This window comes from Symphalangus syndactylus, chromosome 18 (genome assembly GCF_028878055.3).
Source record: "Symphalangus syndactylus isolate Jambi chromosome 18, NHGRI_mSymSyn1-v2.1_pri, whole genome shotgun sequence".
NCBI classification, from domain to species: domain Eukaryota; kingdom Metazoa; phylum Chordata; class Mammalia; order Primates; family Hylobatidae; genus Symphalangus; species Symphalangus syndactylus.
Window position 1 is genome coordinate 67,575,206 of NC_072440.2, and position 20,025 is coordinate 67,595,230.

Consider the following 20,025-nt stretch of genomic DNA (forward strand, 5'->3'; position numbering starts at 1 on the left):
ACGATGTTAAGTGACATTCTGCAATGCATTATTTGTTGTTAAAATTTTAAATTACAGAAAGGCATAATGCATATAGATGAAAATTTAAAAATCATCCTTAATTCCATCACTATGAGATATTGAGTTTCAGTTTTTCTTTCTTTCTTATTTATTATTATTTTTTTTGAGATGGAGTCTGGCTCTGTTGCCCAGCCTGGAGTGCAGTGGTGCCATCTCAGCTCACTGCAACCTCTGCCTCCTGGGTTTAAGCGATTTTCCTGCCTTAGCCTCCTGAGTAGCTGGGACTACAGGTGAATGCCACCACGCCTAGCTAATTTTTGTATTTTTAATAGAGATAGGGTTTTGCCATGTTGGCCGGGTTGGTGTTGAACTCCTGACCTCAGGTGATCTGCCCGCCTCGGCCTCCCAAAGTGCTAGGATTACAGGCGTGAGCCACTGGGCCCAGCCATCAGTTTTTAAAAATATTTATTTTACTAGAATTTAATAGAAGAAAAAGAACTGAAGTGAATCCAAAGTGCCCCTTCTGTATATATTCTTCTAAATTTAAAAAGAGATTGTGAAATAGTAAGAGCATGAGAGCATTATATTTTTGGTTAAACTTTGTTTTTCTCAATAAGCATGACTTTATTAAACTTTGTTTTTCTCAATAAGCATGTCTTTAAATTTCCATGCAATAACATTTTGTCACCTGCCAAATTAAAATCAGAAGACACTAATGATGGCCAAATAGACCACATACACACACACACACACACACACACACACACACACCATACCACACACCACACACACTTTAAAAACTAATTGACAGGAACAAAATGTAAAACCTGAACTAAGCTACTCTGGGCACACTATCTATGGAGTTGCCCTATTCTGCAAGGAGGAGTACAAAAAAGGTATACTTTCTTCAGGAGAAGGTAATAAAAAAAGGCTGATCTCCAAGAAAAGTATCCAATAAAAACGACAAATTGCTTGTGGGGGGAAAAAAAAGATACCCACGGAAAACACATCTATTTACTATCTATTATAAATCCAACAAAATAATGAATTCAGAATATTAATCTTTCTCCTTCCTCCTTATTTTTTTTTTTTGTTTACTAGGGGCTAGGCACTATTTCATACTTATTTAAAATACCAACAACAACAACAACAAAAACTTGCTAAGTTTTGAACATGCACATTAAGCACCTCTGATGAATGACCTAAGGTCTAGTGGAATCTTTTATAATCTATCTTGGACTTGCTTAAAATCAAGTTCCTAGTGTCAGTGACACAGAACTTGAAGATGACTTGACAATCTACTTTGTGAGTCACTTGCAGGCCAAAATTCAGAATCTTGCCTTATTTAGTGCACTTCCTTTTTTCACTCGTATTTAATTTTTGCTGTCAAGCTTGTGTTTCAGTGACATGGCTTTCACTTGCTAAGAAGGCAATAAATTCAGCTTTGTTTTAGATGGCTATTTAGTGGTCTTTCTTACTCACCAGTTTTCCCAAACCATGTGCATTTTAGATCGACCATGATTTTTCTAGCATAGCTTCTGTCCCCGCAAAGCTTCTAAATGCACTCTCCTTTTTTGGTAGTGAAAGAGCCTTTGTCTGGATATCATCTTTAAGAACTTCTAGATTTTTACTTATTCAATTTGTGCAATGGCATCTATTTTCTTTTCTGTGTTTTTTTGTTTCGTTTTTGTTGTTTGTTTGTTTTGTTCTCCCCCACAGGAAATGAAGCATCTATTTCCTTCTTAAAGTTTTTTTTTTTTTGAGACAGAGTCTCACTCTGTCACCCAGGCTGGAGTTCAGTGGCATGATTTTGGCCCATTGCAACCTCCGCCTCCTGGGTTCAAGCGATTCTCCTGCCTCAGCCTCCTGAGTAGCTGGGATTTCAGGTGTGCGCCACCACGCTTGGCTAATTTTTGTATTTTTAGCAGAGATGTGCTTTCACCATGTTGGTCAGACTGGTCTCGAACTCCTGACCTTGTTATCCGCCTGCTTTGGCCTCCTAAAGTGCTGGGATTACAGGCGTGAGCCATCACACCTGGCCTTCTTGAAGTTTTCACCCCTGAGACCTCTTACTTCCAGTTCTAGTTTTGACGGATTGTATTTTAGGTCTGCTGCATAGCTATCAAGTTAGGATTTTTTCCCAACTCTCTCCTACTTTAGTTCCACTGTTTCTTGCTTCCCAAATCTTTTTCCTGGATTCCTTTACTAATTTGTTGGAGCATATCCTCAAGTAATTTTTTTTTTTCAGAGAGTGCATGGGAGGGAAAGTTTCAGAATCCCTGCTTGTCTTCAAATGTCTCCTTTTGCCTCCACATTTGCTTGATTATGATATGGAATTTTCTTTCAAAATAATTTTCTCTATACAAAGGTTCATACAACAAATAGAAACTTCATTATGTTAATAACTGGCACCAACATTCGTCTAAGGGAAAAGATTATCTATGGGATGAAAAAAATACACTGATAAGCTCATGTGGGTAGAAGATAAGGGCAGGAGTGTTTCAGAGAGACCCGGAGGAAAAGAAAATCAGCTACACTGCTCATTATGAGACAAGAGGAGGAATTTGTACTGGTTCTGAGAGAGCAGAGGATTGAAGAGAGAAAGAAAAGGGGGGTCCACTACTCAATGTGAAGTGGACTGTGTTGTTTGGTGGTACTTTTGAAAAATGTATGTCCACAAGTTCTTTGATACTCTTCTCTTCAACAGTTGGAGCTTAATTCTCCTTCCCTCAAGTATGGGTAGAGTTAGTGGCCTACTTCTAGTGAACAGAATCAAGCAGAAGTGATGGTGTCATAAAAAGATACTGTGGCTTCCCTCTGGGTTGCCTTTAAGAGGGGTGACAGTTTCCACTTCCTCTTTTGTGGAATGTTTGCTTTGGGAGAAGCCAGCTGCCATGTAGAAGACTAACTACCTGAGATTGCCATGCTAAGAGGAAGTCCAAGCTAGCCATGTGAAAAGGCAGCATCACCTTGCCCACAACTACCCAACTGTTCCCAGCTCAGATACCACACATGGAAGTGAAGGAGCCATCTTGAACATTTCCTGCCTGTGATGGATTAATATTGAGTGTCAACTTGATTGGATTGAAGGATGCAACGTATTGTTCCTGGATGTGTCTGAGTGTGGCCAAAGGATGTTAACATTTGAATCAGTGGACTGGGAGAGGCAGACCCACCGTCAATCTGGGTGGGCACCCAGCAGCTGCCAGTGCAGCTAGAATAAAGCAGGCAGAAGAAGTGGAAGGACTTGACTTGCTGAGTCTTCCAGCCTTCATCTCTCCGGTGCTGGAGGCTTCCTGCCCTTGAACTCCAAGTTCTTCAGCTTTTGGACTCCTGAACTTACACCAGTGGTTTGCCAGGGGCTCTCAGGCCTTCAGACGCAGACTGGGGGCTGCACTGTTGGCTTCTCTACTTTTGAGGTTTTGGGACTCCGACTGGCTTCCTTGCTCCTCAGCTTGCAGATGGCCTATTGTGGGACTTCACCTTGTGGTTGTGTGAGTCAATACTCCTTAATAAACTCCCCATTTATATACATCTATCCTATTAGTTCTGTCCCTCTAGAGAATCCTAACTAATACACCACCCAAGAAGACGCATCATGGAGAAGAACTGAGGCCCTAGGCTCATGGCCCCAGTTGAGCTGTCCCAGCCATCTTCAGCCATCATCACTGCACTGCACTGCAGCTGATGTCTTAGATATCTAAGAACAGAGATGAACCATCCATACTGTGTCCTGCCCGATTCCTGAGCCACAGAATCATGAGTATATAAAACGCTTGTTGTTTTATGATACTAAGCTTTTTGGGGTGGTTTGTGATACAGCAACAAACAACTGGAACAATCATAGTTTACAAATGTTAAACTAAGTATTGAAAGTGACCTCGGCCACAATCCCAGCACTTTGGGAGGCTGAGGTGGGCGGATCACTTGAGGCCAGGAGTTTGAGATCAGCCTGGCCAACAAAGTGAAACCCCGTCTCTACTAAAATTACAAAAATTAGCTGGGCATGGTGGTGGATGCCTGTAATCCCAGCTACTCGGGAGGCTGAGGCAGGAGAATCGCTTGAACCCGGAAGGCAGAGGTTGCAGTGAGTGAAGATCGTGCCACTGCACTCCAGCCTGGGTAACAGAGTGAAACCCTGTCTCAAAAAATAAATAAATAAGCAAATAAAGTGACCTCATGCTACCTCGTCTCAATAGCTCCAGTACTTAGCACAGAGGCCTGGTCTTTCAGAGGCTTGATAAAAGTTTATTGAATAAAATGACTCCTGCTTTCCTTCTTCCTTTCTTCTCTTTCCTTACTATCTTCCCACTCACATTTAAAAGGAAAAGTCTGGGCGCAGTGGGTCATGTCTGTAATTCCAGCACTTTGGGAGGCCAAAGCTGGTGGATCCCTTGAGTCCATGAGTTCGAGACCAGCCTGAGCAACATGGCAAAACCCTGTTTCTACAAAGGTTAAAAAAATCAGCTGGGTGTGGTGGCAGTTACTAGGGTTGCTGAGGTTGGAGGATCACTTAAGCCTGGGAGGTGGAGGTTGCAATGAGCTGAGATCATGCCACTGCACTCCAGCCTGAGTGACAGAGTGAGATCCTGTCTCAAAAAATAAATACAATAAATAAAATAAAATAAAATAAAAGCCCAAATGCTCAAAGTTCTGAAATGATACTCTAGGAGTTGATTTTCAGTTGCTCAGGGGACCAGGGGAGAATTGGGCCTCATGGGTGGTGGATGGCCAGATCTCAGAGGGTTCTAGCTTCTTCCTATTCCAAGTCCCTCTAAAGACCTCCCTTGATTAGAGATGAGGCTGTGGCTTTTTTTTTTTTTTTTTTTTTTGGGACGGAGTCTCGCTCTGTCACCCAGGCTGGAGTGCAGTGGCGCTATCTCGGCTCACTGCAAGCTCTGCCTCCCGGGTTCACGCCATTCTCCTGCCTCAGCCTCTCCGAGTAGCTGGGACTACAGGCGCCCGCCACCATGCCCGGCTAATTTTTTGTATTTTTAGTAGAGACGGGGTTTCACTGTGGTCTCGGTCTCCTGACCTCGTGATCCACCCGCCTCGGCCTCCCAAAGTGCTGGGATTACAAGCGTGAGCCACCACGCCCGGCCGAGGCTGTGGCTTTAAGGAACTTATCTCTGATAATAATTCCAAGGGTAAAGCTTCGGGGCACTGTGTGGGTTTTGGGAATACAGAAGCTAAGCTACAATGTTATGAGGAATTTGGAAGGAGGGAACTCTCTGGGTGCCAACAGGCTATCTGGCCTTCAGCATGTCCTCCCCTCTCTGGCCTCAGTTTCCTTTTAATGAGTCTCCTTTGCCAAAGCCCACTCTGGGAAAAACCTGAGGTCATTAAAAATGGAATCTGGCAATGCCCGAAAACGCCGGAAACAAATTCACCCCTCTGATGCTTCAAATTCTTCAGAAGATGTGGGCTGACACTGGAAAGAGCAAGTTACAAAACAGTCTGTACAGAACATTCTCTGTTTGTAACTTTATCCATCCTCCCTGTATAGAACCAAGGTGGTGAAGGGCTGCTTGCCAATGTGTTATCTGTGGTTATCTGAGTTGGCAGGAGGAAATTATTCTGGATAATTTTTATTTTCTTTTTGTGTGCTTCCAGATTTTCTACAATGAACATCTATTACTTTTGATAATCAAGAAATTAAAAAAGTTTAAAAGCAGGCCTTTTGGCACATGCCCTTTGTCATGCTCAGTAAGTACACAAGTTGCTTCTGGGTAGAAGTAAAAAAGAGAGGAATCATCCATGCAGCCTTGTGGGTGAAGACTGTGGGGTTTTCTAATTTATTGGTTTTCCCTTGCTATACAACAAATTACCACAAACTTAGTGGCTTAAAACAGCACACATTATCTCACAGCTTCTGTGGGTTGGGAGTCCAGGCATGGCTTAGCCGAGTCCTCTGCTCGGGGACCCACAAGGCTACAGTCAAGATGTTGGGTGGGCTGTGTTCTCATTTGGATGTATGAATGTGGAAGAATCCACTTCCAAGCACACTCAAGTTGTTGGCAGAATTCAGTTTCTTGGTGCTGTGGGGCAGAGGGCCCCAGCTTCTTGCTGTCCTTTGCTTGGAAACCACCCTCAGATCCTAGAGGCTACTCATACCCACAGTTTCTTGCCATTTGGGATTTCCCAACATGTCCACTTTCTTTAACAAACCAGCAAGGAAAGCTTCTAGAGCAAGACACTTTATTTTTATTTTTATTTTTTATTTTTATTTTTTGAGACGGAGTCTTGCTCTGTCACCCAGGCTGGAGTGCAGTGGCGAGATCTCGGCTCACTGCAAGCTCCGCCTCCCGGGTTCACGCCATTCTCCTGCCTCAGCCTCTCCGAGTAGCTGGGACTACAGGCGCCCGCCACCACGCCCGGCTAATTTTTTTGTATTTTTGGTAGAGACGGGGTTTCACCGTGGTCTCGATCTCCTGACCTCGTGATCCGCCCGCCTCAGCCTCCCAAAGTGCTGGGATTACAAGCGTGAGCCACCGCGCCCGGCTATTTTTATTTTTTTTTTAAGCAGGGTATTGTTCTGTCACCCAGGCCAGGCTGGAGCGCAGTGGCATGATCTTGGATCACTGTAACCTCCACCTCCTGGGTTCAAGTAACTCTCCTGGCTCAGCCTCCCGAGTAACTGGGACTACAGGCACATGCCACCATGCCCAGCTAATTTTTTTTTTTTTGTATTTTTAGTAGACACAGTGTTTCGCCATGTTGGCCAGGCTGGTCTCGAACTCCTGACCTCAAGTGATCCATCTGCCTTGGCCTCCCAAAGTGCTGGGATTACAGGCATGAGCCACCATGCTCAGCCAAGACACCATTTTCTAAAAGGAAATCATAAAACCCACCTTAAGGGGAAGTCAATTGAAAGGGAAGGGATGACACAAAAGTGTTGTTATGGACTGAATATTTCAGTAAAATTCATGTTGAAGCCCTAACCCTCACCCCCACAGTGTGACTATATTTGAAGATGAGCCTCTAAGGATGTAATATTAAATGAGGTCACAAGGGTGAGGCCCTGATCTGATAGGATTAGTAACCTCGTAAGAAGAGCTCTTTCTCTATGTGCATGCACCAAGTAAAGCCATATGAGGACATATTGAGAAGGCAACCATATATAAGCCAGAAAGAGAGCCCTCATCAGAAACCAAGGCAGCTGATCACCCTAATGTCAGATTTCCAGCCTCCAGAAGTGTGAGAAATTAATTTCTGTTGTTTAAACCACTCAGTCTGTGGTATTTTGTTATGGCAGCCTGAGATGACTAAGATAGATGTGAACACCAGGAAGCATGGATTATTGGAGAGGGGTGGGGGTAAGAACATCTTTTTTTTTTTGAGACGGAGTCTCGCTCTGTCGCCCAGGCTGGAGTGCAGTGGCGCGATCTAGGCTCACTGCAAGCTCCGCCTCCCGGGTTCACGCCATTCTCCTGCCTCAGCCTCTCCGAGTAGCTGGGACTACAGGCGCCCGCCACCACGCCCGGCTAATTTTTTTGTATTTTTAGTAGAGACGGGGTTTCACCGTGGTCTCGATATCCTGACCTCGTGATCCACCTGCCTCGGCCTCCCAAAGTGCTGGGATTACAAGCGTGAGCCACCGCGCCCGGCCAAGAACATCTTAAAGCCTGTCTGCCACTTAATATTGTGAGGTTGGCTGGAATTCCAGATAGAAATTCCAGAAGCTAAGGTTCTCCTTAGAGGTTTTCATTCTGTGGGCCAGTGTGAGGCTTGCGAAGTTCTGAATGAACTCTCTGAAGGTGATCTCAATGATGGTGGCAGGTGGCCTATATCTGGGGAGTAGATCAGGCAGCTTCAAATCCTGGCCTTGCCACTTCCTAGCTATAGATTCATGCCTTCTTTCAGCCAAAGTTTCTTCATCTGATGTTACCTGGCAAGTTATTAAAGGAAAATGTAAGTTATTAAAGGAAAATATAAAACACTATCTGGTGTAAGCAGCTCTTATCTCCAGCCCAGCCCCAGCAAAAGGAGGCTGATGATATTGCTGTCTCATACCCCATCTGGAGATGTCCTTAGTATTTTGTGCTTCAGGGCCATGCAAAGGTTTGAAATAAGAAGGGGACAGGATTTGAGGATATTCAAAACATGGAGGAGACCTGATTCTTGCTTGTCCTTACAGCTAGAGAAGGTGAGTGTCCAGGTGTATATCTGAAGTCAGTTGGGGGACTGGACTGAAGGAAGAGCCAGTGTCCCTGGACACCAGAAGGAAGCGTCCTGGGCATGATGTCTAATAGCAGGTGAAGGAGGTGCTTTTTTTCCATGTGGTGACCACCATGGGAGGTGCCTTAGTTTTTTGTCATCACAGAGTCATGGCTGGGGGTAGGGCGGTGTGAGCAAGTAGACTCAGGGTGGCACGAAATAACCTATAAAGGTATGGGAAACTTCTTGCACTAGGGCTATGGAATAAAATTCATACCTGAAACATGTCAAATGAGATGACGTGTAAATTGCAGAGTTGTGTCTGGCACATGCTAAGGGTTTGATAAAAGAAAGCTACTATTCTGTTATCAACATCTCCTAGTTGAGTGGCTAAAAAGCCTCTGTTCTTATTCATCCGCCATCATCAGTCCATTGTTTTCCAGGTTGAAAAAGATATATTGCTCAGAGAATGAGGTTTTGGTAGAAGCCTGCGTAGAAGATCATTTATATGGAGGGGATCCTCATACAGTGGATAAAAGCAGAGGTCTTAGTTCCATTCCCAGCCATAATCAGTTATTAACATGGATTGTAATAATGTTACGGAATGCTGTCCAGAACTGGGAGATGGGGTGGTATGGGTGTGTTTTAGATGCCTAACCAAAGGATATTTGAGCAAAATATACCATTCCTGGGCATGCAACCTGTGGAGTCACACAAGCCTCCATACTTAAAAGGGCCCTGCTCCCAGAAGGGCCTCACATTTGTTTTGTGCTCTATTGTCACCATCTTGAAATTCTTAATAATTTTTGAACATGGGACCCTGCATTTTCATTTTGCACTAAACCCAACAATTTATGTGTATGTCCTGTATACCACATCTTGATCTGAGTTCTTAGTAGCAATCTGAATGTGAAGTTTCCAAATTTCTTACAGCCCTTTATCTTCTATGTGTCTTGATAGATGTTGAGCAACCTTCCTCCTTATGAAATTTCACAAGGCAGGGGTAGAAGATGGACACTATAGGTTTAGGGGAGGGGAAGGAGTCAGAGCCAGGGAGAGTATGTGAGGATCCCCTCCACATAGGGCACCCAAAGATGTATACAAGGAAGTGGTTTCCTGTAAGGCCTATGTGGAAGACACATGGAAGTCTTACTCAAATTTTCCAAGTGGAAGAAAGACCAGGAAATGAGAGAGGCAAGGAAAGAAGGGAATAAGCAGGTTCTGCCTCTCCTTCTTAGGCTGTTAGGTCCTAAGGACAAACACAGAGGTGAAGCAAGAGTATGTGGTTATCATCAAAGGGGTCCACAGGGCTGTCAGGACACAATGCTATTGGAGCAGGGTTCTTTGCCTTAAAAGAGGGTACTGGGAGAGGTATCTTGGCAAAGAGCTATAAACACAGCAGCCTCAGACCTCATTCCCTTTTTGGGTGCTCCAGGCACAAGGAAATAGCAATCCATTTGGCGAAGTGCTAAGAACAACTTGGTATCAATCTGCTTTTCAGCCAAAGCCAAGGATACTTGCTATTATAGACTTGAGGTTTCTTGAAACTATTCCACATTCATTATTTTTGATCACTGTGAGTTTTCCCATACATAAACATACTGTAGCATCTCAAAGTGGTAGGGGGTGGGGCTTGCTTTGGGCCAGAAAGGGATGGGAGAAGCTGCATAACTCAACCCTGTTCTTCTGTAGGACCTGCAACGAAGCCTGTTCTACTACAGGCTGCCTTTCATCAAGACTTCTTCTAGGTCCTGGCCGGGCGCGGTGGCTCACGCTTGTAATCCCAGCACTTTGGGAGGCCGAGGCGGGCGAATCACGAGGTCAGGAGATCGAGACCACGGTGAAACCCCGTCTCTACTAAAAATACAAAAAAATTAGCCGGGCGTGGTGGCGGGCACCTGTAGTCCCAGCTACTCGGAGAGGCTGAGGCAGGAGAATGGCGTGAACCCGGGAGGCGGAGCTTGCAGTGAGCCGAGATTGCGCCACTGCACTCCAGCCTGGGCGACAGAGCGAGACTCCGTCTCAAGAAAAAAAAAAAAAAAAAGACTTCTTCTAGGTCCTGTCTCTGGGGCTGGTTTCCAGGGCTGTCTCATGTGTGCATGTGCATGTTTACGTGTTGCTCTGAACTCTGATTTCATTCCTGATTTGTCATACACTTTCCAAAATTTGTGGTATAACTTAAGTGATTACTGTGGAAAATGAGTATTGTAAAATACACACAGAATACACTGCAGTATAATTGTGCTGGTCACAAGGCAAACAGAGATTTAAAACATTAGTTGATAGTGCACTGCAGGTGCTTGTTCTTAGGATAGGACGCAAGTTGAATGTCATTTTGAGGACCGTCATTGTTGTGTTGTGAGCATACCAGTAAATATTTATGACTGGAGCCTGAGCTCGTTGGTTCTCCTGTCTCGCCACCTCCATGGAAGCCATGTTCTATGTATGTCTCCTGAATCCTAGAAGACCTAAAACAGCCTCTGATCTTCTCTGGCCAAACCATCTTATCTCCAACTCCAAAGAGTTCCAGGCATCATCTGAACTTGAGAAATCAGACTCTTGTCCAAAGAGGCCAAGTGTTGAATCAGGCAAATGTGATTCTGCTCTTTTTTTTGAGATGGAGTGTCGCTCTATCACCCAGGCTGGAGTGCAATGGCGCGATCTTGGCTCAGTACAATCTCCACCTCCTGGGTTCAAGTGATTTTCCTGCCTCAGCCTCCCGAGTAGTTGGGATTACAGGCACCCGCCAACATGCCCAGCTAATTTTTGTATTTTTGTAGAGATGGGGTTTCACCATGTTGCCTCAGCAAATGGCAATTGTTAGCAATAATGCTGTTAAGGCAACAATATCCTCGAAGACTTAGCTCAGCCAGCCATTCCCTTGCCATTTTTAACCACAGCCACAACTGCTGGTGTCAACGACATGCACATGCTATCACATTCAATTTGTTTTATAAGGAAAAGCAATTTCTTATTTACCCCACCACCCTCAAGAACGCTGTTGACAGAAAAATATGTCACATTCCCTTTCTCTCATGGGCTGAGGTCCTTGGATGCCACTCATGCCAGTTGGCCAGTTAGCAAATGTGGTAGGAGGCCTGGATTAAGAAGGTCCAATTCTCATTTACAGAAATATGGCCTTTCTTGGGCAGATCACTTGAGGCCATGAATTTGAGACCATTCTGGCCAATATAGTGAAATCCTGTCTCCACTAAAAATACAAAAATTAGCCAGGTGTGGAGGTGCACGCCTGTAATCCTAGCTACTTGGGAGGCTGAGGTAGGAGAATTGCCTGAACCCACGGGATGGAGGTTGCAGTGAGCCGAGATTGCACCACTACACTCCAGCCTGGATGACAGAGTGAGACTCCATCTCAAAAAATTAAAAAAGAAAAAATGAAACATGACCTCTCTCATCTCTATCAGAGCAAGTGGACAGTCCTGGGAGCCTGGGCACACTCCAGAGGGATAAATGGTTTACCATTGCACTGACTGCATCAGATCAAGGTCCCATACCCTCAATTGCTACTTGTTATTAAAAAAAAAACCATAGGTTTGTTTAAGTCAGAGTCCTGGTCCTTTACACCAACAATAATAAAAGGTATTTTTCTGCTTAGGTGTAATTCCGAACAATTAGAATATCCCAGAAGGCCTCACAGTTTTATCCCAGGTTGCCATCCCAAACCAGCAGGTCTCCACGTCTTAAAGTAGCTGAAATAAGACCCAGTCATTAGGTCAGGGAAATGGGCTGAAGCTAGATCAACAATTATATCAAGAGTGGAACACTGAGAACCTTAAGGACTCCTAGGCTCATTTTTGCCATTCTCCTGAGTGAACAGAAGTGGAACAGAGACAGCAGAATCAGGCGGGATGCAGTGGCTCACTCCTGTAATCCCAGCACTTTGGGAAGCCAAGGCAGGCAAATCACCTGAGGTCAGGAGTTCAAGACCAGCCTCATTCTCAGATGAGCAATCTCCTTGTGGTGGCAAGAGGGCTGCCAATAATGCCAGCCTTGCAACCTTACAGTTCTAAATTCAATAGATTAAAAAGGAAATTCCCCCACCTCCATTAGCTCTATTTGTGTAAAACCGGCTTGGCTTAGATAATAAACTCACTCCATATCCAACTATCCTGACCAAGGGGCTGCAGTGCTCTGGTCGGTCTGAGTTACATGCTCAGTCCTGGAGCCAGGGGTAGTGAACAGACAGAAAGTGAAGGAGGGTTGGAAACTCAGAGGGCAACTAATATTCTCTTATCAAAAGAAGTGAAGATAGATACTGAGTAGACAAAAGCAATGGATGTCCATAACAGTGGGACTCTGAGAGCATAAAGGAGAGCCACTGAACTAATAAAGAGACCAATTTATTAATTTATGATTTTTGTCTTGAGACAGATCTCACTCTCGTTCCCCAGGTTGGAGTGCAATGGTGTGCTCTCAGCTCACTGCAACCTCCGCCTCCCTAGTGGCTGGGATTACAGGCACCCACCACCACACCTGGCTTAATTTTTGTATTTTTAGTAGTGACGGATTTTACCATGTTGGCCAGGCTGGTCCAGATCTCCTGACTTAAAGTGATCTGCCCGCCTCGGCCTCCCAAACTGCTGGGATTACAGGCGTGAGCCACTGTGCGCGGCCCTATTAATTTATGATTAAAGATTATGTGGCTGGTTCATGACCCAACCAGTCATCTACTCTTAGTGAGTCCAGCTAGGGGCAGGTTGATTCAATAGTATAAAATCAGAACGGATGGAATCAGATGTTCCTAAGAAATATTTCCAGCAAAATATTTATGGGCAGACTAGGCTTAGTTGTGAGGCAGAGAAAAACCTCATATACTAATGATGTCAAGAAGACAGAAATTAGTTTCGTAAATGAGGTCCAGAGATAAGCAGTTCAGGCCTGGTAAGGTGGCTTCACATTCATGAGGAATCTAGGCTCCTTCTAACTTGTTGCTCCATCATCACTGGCACAGAGTGCCTTCTCCTTTATGGTCCAACAGTGACAAATTCCAGTCATGGAATTCTAGTCAGCGGGGTGAAGCCTACATTCTAGTCAAGAGGGTGAAGGAAGGAGATGGGCTCACTCCTTTTTAAGTATAAGTCCTATAAGTTACTCAGGTCCCACTGGCTAAAATTTAGTCAGTGGGTTATACCTGCCAGGGAAACTGAAAAATGTGTTTACTCTGGGAAGAACAAATACAGGGAGATAACACATCTTTGTTAGAAGTGGTACCCTAGTGGACAACCCTTTGTTGTAGGGAGTGGCCTATTCAAAGGCTGAGGGCCAGTCACCTGGAACCCATGCATCTACAAAAGGCAACCCTGGATATAAAAGAGTTAACCAACTGTTACTCTTTGTTGCCCTCTTTTTTGATCCCTTAGCATATGCTAAGTTGAAAAAGTCTAGGTACAATTTAATTGCTTTAAAAATTATATTTATGGCTCACACCTGTAATCCTAGCACTTTGGGAGGCTGAGGAGGGTGGATCATTTGAAATACGGAGTTCGAGACCAGCCTGGCCAACATGGTGAAATCTTGTCTCTACTAAAAAAAAAAAAAAAAAAAATTAGCCAGCTACCTAGGACACTGAGGCAGGAGAACTGCTTGAACTCGGGAGGTGGAGGTTGCAGTGAGCCGAGATTGCACCACTGCACTCCAGCCTGGGCGACAGAGTGAAACTCCATCTCAAAAATAAAAATAAAAATAAAAAAATAAAAATTTAATTATTTCCCTTAGAAATAAACTGTCTCTTAAAAAAAAAAAAAAGGATGTGCTCCCACAACCAGTGAAACAATGCCAGTCTGTATAAAGTACCAAGTTTCTCCAAACCCCTCAATTTGGTGTATCCTTCCACTTTTCTTTCATGTTCATTTAGATACATTTGTAGGGCTTCCAGCCCTGCACCTCATACAATGGGCTATTATGATATACATTACTCTGTAATTTTTGTTTGTTTTGCTTAATGCATCATGAACATGCCACAGGCTAAGAAATAGAGGTCTTCTTTCTAACAGTTGCATAATACTCCACAGTATAGCTGTCCTATAACTGATTCAACCACTCCACTTTGATTGATTCCTTTTTAAATTTTTTTGCTGGCACAGGTTACGTTGCAGTAAATTTCTCATACTGATGTCCTTTTATCTTGGTGCTTTTAGTTCTTTAAAGTAGGAATTTAAAGAGAGTCTTTAAAGTAGGAATGCTGGGTCCAAAAGTGTATATTTAAAAATTTGCATCAATATTGCCAGATCATCTTCTAAAAAACTGGAACAATCTACATGCCCACCAACAATGTATAAAAGTTTTGTTACCCTAATTCTTGCCAGCACTGTATGTTACTGCTCTTTTAAATTCTGCCATCTGATAGGTGGCAAATGGTACTTCATTGCTTTGATGTACATCACATCTCACTGACCTCATTATCTTTCATGTGCTTACGGAAATGTTGAAGAGCATCATGGTTCAAAGTACAGACTAACAGACAACCTGTGTTTGAGTTATAGCTCTATCACCTATTGTGTGACATGGGCAAGTTATTTTATCCTTCTGAGCCTGTTTCCATAGCTGTAAAACAGGAATAATATTGCCTATCTCATAAACTGTGACGATTAAATAACACTTGTAAAGTGCCTGAAATAATGCCTAGTATGAAACAAACACCAAATAAATGGCTAGCGATTATTACTTTAGTTATAAATTTGTAGGAACTCTCTGTATTAGTAATATTAATCCTGAATCTGTCATTTATGTTGGAAATCTCTCTCCAATCTATCACGTCTTTTACAGAACCAAGATTTGTTTCATGTAGTCTTTTTGTTTTGTTTTTTATTTTTATTTTTTTCTTTTTTATTATTATTATTATACTTTAAGTTTTAGTGTACATGTGCACAATATGCAGGTTTGTTACATATGTATCCATGTGCCATGTTGGTGTGCTGCACCCATTAACTCATCATTTAGCATTAGGTATATCATGTAGTCTTATAGGTCTGTAATTTCCTTTATGGCTTGTAGGTTTTCTGCTTTATGAAAATCTCCCATGTCATAAGATCACAAAAATAGTCTCCTAAATATTCTTCTAGTGTTTCATTTTAAGATTTAAATCTGTAGTCTTTTTGGTATTTATCTTTGTAAATGTTGTGAGGTAGGGATTTTGTTGCTCTCTAGGCACCTTACTGTAGCTCTATCAGTTACAAATACTAGATTTTTAAAAATTTCATGGAAAGAAATATGGAAGAAAATAAATTACAGTATTCATAGCAATAGGCTTTTGGGTTGTTCTGAATAATCATTTCAATTTTTTTTCTTTTAATGAAACCTTGCATCTCCCCTGCTTTAAAAAATGTGGAACCCAGCCAGGCACGGTGGCTCACACCTGTAATCCCAGCACTTTGGGAGGCTGAGGCGGGCAGATCACGAGGTCAGGAGATCGAGACCATTCTGGTCAACACAGCGAAACCCAGTCTCTACTAAAATACAAAAAATTAGCCAGGCGTGGTGGTGTGCACTTGTAGTCCCAGCTACTCAGGAGGCTGAGGCAGGAGAATTGCTTGAGCCTGGGAGGCAGAGATTGCAGTGAGCCAAGGTAGTGCCACTGCATTCCTACCTGGCAACAGAGCACGACTTCAGTTAAAAAAAAAAAAAAAAGTGGAAACTTTTTTTCAAATGAAATAATACAGGAAATTCCAATATAGAAAATTGAGTTGTTCCTATTTGAAGTGGCGAAAGATGAAGCTTGAGGAATAAGATAATGAAGAGCTGAAGAGCCTTGTAAACCAGGAGAGTTTAGATTTTATTCTGAAATGATGGGTGAACTATTAAAAGGTTAAGTAGGCTGGGCATAGTGGCTCACACCTATAATTCTAGTGCTTTGGGAGGCCAAAGTGGGAGGATTGCTTGAAGCCAGGAGTTCAAGACCAGCTTGGGCAACATAGTGAGATAGTATATCTACAAAATAAATAAATAAATAAATGGCCAGCCAGGCATGGTGGTACGTGCCTGCAGTCCCAGTTACTCGTGAGGCCGAGGCAGGAGGGATGCTTGAGGCCAGGAGTTTGAGGCTGCATTGCCACTGCATTCCAGCCTGGGCAACAGGGATATCCTATCTCTTGGGGGGCTACTCTAGATGTTCTGTAGAGGACTGTAGTGGGACAATAATAGAGGCAGTGAGACCACTAGAAAGGCATTATAATACTTACAGCAACAGATATATGTTCCCTTGGACAAAGTGATAGATGTGGAGATAGTTTTAAGGTATATATTTACATGCTAACACCAAGATAATTTAATGACTAACAGGGACTCTGGGAGAGAGGGAAGCTTCGAGAATAACTCTCATGTTCTGGTTTGAGAAACAGAGTAGAGGGTGGTGCCATTTACCAAGAAAGGGAACACTGGAGGAAGAGCAGATTTTAAGGAAAAAATGAAGAGGTCAGCGTTTATTATGTTGGGTGAGAGTATCTTTGTGTTAATCAAGCAGTGGATATCCAGGTACAGGTGGGCATTCAGATCTGTAGCTCAAGACACATATCAAGGCCAAAGGTAGGAATCTGGAAATTATCAATATACAGTTAGAAACCAAGGCCATGGGAATGGATGAGATTTTTCAGAGTCTACAGGGCAAGAAGACTTAAAGATTAAGTCAGGAATCTGGGCAGGTGAAGACCTCTCATATTCCTCTCAGAAACTCATATACCTCTTACACATCATCCTCTGGGCTCACATGGCATGGGAAACGGGTAGTTTCCCAAAGGAAAAGTGAAGTGCTACTCTCAGAGGGGAAAAAGGTAACATCGGGTAGGGAAAGGTACACTATATGGACATGCATTCTTCAACATGAACAATCTTAATACCTTCACTCAACATAATCCCCTCTAAAAGGAGATCTCCCTCTTAAAGGGAGATAACCTAAAATAATTTCTAGTTATAAGCCTAAGATTTCCGGGTGATGCTCATTCTTCTCTAGTTCTTAACCCCATCTTGATAATCTGCAACTTACGGATTTCCTGATATATTTAACCATCACCAACACACTCATATACATCAGTGAGGGGACACTGCCATTAGAATGGCTCAGCTCCAATGGAGGAGAAATCTGATTGGACAAACTTGCATCATGCTCAAACTTCAGCCAGGAAATGTTAGGGCAGAATACTGTAATGAATAAAGAGGACAGAGGGAAATAAAATAAGGCAAACCAAAAGATAAGGGATAGAGGCTACAGATCTTACTTCTCCAACAGGTTATGGGGCTATAGCTGCTATTTATCTCTTCCTCTTTGACTGTACTTTTTGTTTAATTCAGTCAGGGATTTTTGACTAATAGGGTAACCCAAACCTTCATTCCTGAGTTATTTCGAGGACTAGGGTTCTCTAAATCTTCTGATTCTTCCCAGATATCAGCACTCTATACATAGTCTCTTTTCTGATTAATACCTTAACTCTCACAAGAGACTTTAGTAATGCTACAAATTCAACCAGCATTGTAATTTTGCAATTTGAATAATTAATTTCCAAGTACTAGTTTGGATTTAAGCACCGAGATTCACTTATCCTGGCCACAAAAAGGCCCTGTATTTTATTCTATGCCCATAGGTCAGTTTTTTGGGTTTGAGCTGATGCCCTTCACTTTAAGATAGCTAACGGGGCCAGGCGCGGTAGCTCACACCTGTAATCCCAGCACTTTGGGAGGCTGAGGCGGGTGGATCACTTGAGGTCAGGAGTTCGAGACCAGCCTGGCCAACATCTCTATTAAAAATACAAAAATGAGTCAAGCATGATCGCGTGTGCCTGTAATCCCAGCTACTTGGGGGGCTGAGGCAGGAAAACCGCTTGAACCCAGGAGGCAGAGGTTGCAGTGAGCTGAGATCACGCCATTGCACTCCAGCCTGGGCATTGCAGCGAGACTCTGTCTCAGAAAGTATATATATAAATAAAATTTTAAAAAAATAGCTAATATAATCAAAGTAACCATTCTAACTCAGTGGTCCTGGCCTGCTTTATCCAACTTATTATTTTTTAAATTTTTTTGAGACAGAATCTCGCTCTGTCACCTAGGCTGGAGTGCAGTGGCACAATCTCAGCTCACTGCAAACTCTGCTTCCCAGGTTCAAGAGATTCTCCTGCCTCAGCCTACCAAGTAGCTGGGATTACAGGCACCCAACACCATGCCCGGCTATTTTTTTTTTTTTGAGATGGAGTCTTGCTCTGTTGCCCAGGCTAGAGTGCAACGGTGCGATCTTGGCTCACCACAACCTCTGCCTCCTGGGTTCAAGTGATTCTCCGGCCTCAGCCTCCCAAGTAGCTGGGATTACAGGCGCCCACCGTCATGCTTGGCTAATTTTTGTATTTTTGTAGAGATGGGGTTTCACCATGTGGCCAGGCTGGTCTTGAATTCCCTGACCTAAGGTGATCCACCCACCTTGGTCTCCCAAAGTGCTGAGATTACAGGTGTGAGCCACTGTGCCCAGTCTATCCACTTTAAATTGTCCTATTGTCAACAATTACCTGGCTCTCCAAATTCTACTCTCAATAGGCACGATTCCAAATGACAAGAAATAATATCATTACTGTTTTGTCACCCTTAACTCATAGATTTATCCTCCCAGGGACACACAACAAGAGCTGGTGCCATTATCTGTCTCAGTACAATAATCAATTCCAGATCCTAAATATGTTCCTGCGGGTTAAAAGCCTACCATTTAACTCTCTGGCCTCAATTTCTGTAGTCAGTCATTTGGTCACAAGCAATAGAAACCCATTTTGGCTGACAAAAAGGAAACTTATTTTAAGGAGGCTATATGATAGTTTATACAATCAAAGGAAAACTTGGACAACCAGGCTTGGAGAATAGGAGCCAGCATACTTTGGAGATCTCCTTTCATAAACTTTTACATGGTTTCTTTAGAACACTACGATCAAAATGACTCAACTCTGATCACTTTGTGGTCACCTTTCTTAAGAATCAAAGTCCTGGTGGGACAGAACGAGCTTGCATTGCTCAAACCTCAGCCAGGGGGCATGAGGCCGGAGTACTGTCATCTACATTTCCACTAACACCACACGGAATGGGAAGGAGCAGCTTTCTAAAAGATAAGTGGGGATCTATCGTTAAAGGAAAGGGGAAGTGATTTTTGGCAAGCCAAAACAATGGATGTTCACTATACCTGTATTTACATAATGGGGAGAAGAACCTACAATAAAGGAGTAGTCAGCAAGTTGAAAAGAAAATTAAAAGTATTATAGCACTTAAGGGAAGAGTGTTTCAAGAAGCTGGTGGGAGTTATCTGTGCTGCTGAAAGTTCAGGTAAGATGCATGTGTAATGGATTTAGCAATGAAAAGGTCACTATTGACCTTAACTGCAGTGACATAAAAAGTGACTTTCCCCCTGCTTTCTGCCTAATGTGGATACTGCAATAGTCTTAGTAGATTAACATCAGTCAAGAACTAGAATAATCTTTGATAAACCTTAAAACCGCAAAATTCTGATAATCCAAACAAACTCACTTGAAGGAGACATGCTTAAAAAATTAAGGAACAATTACTGAGCTCTGAGTTCCTCAAACAAGCAATGGTATAGCAATCTGTCAACTTGAGTAATGAATGATTTATATTTGGTATTTACTAACATAAAAGTGGGTATTTTTAATCATTTGATAAAACAGGCTCAGTGTTGAATAACTTGCCAAGGTCAAACAGTAAGCACTAAATTTAATTTAAAAAATTATTTATTTAAAATAAAGTTTAAAAGTAATGTGGGTAGTGTAAAATATTAATACAGAAATGTATAAAGTTGAAAGTTTCATGTGATCTACACTGTTCAAAGCAAGCTGTGAATAGACTTTTCTATGCATTTATAAACATAAGCAC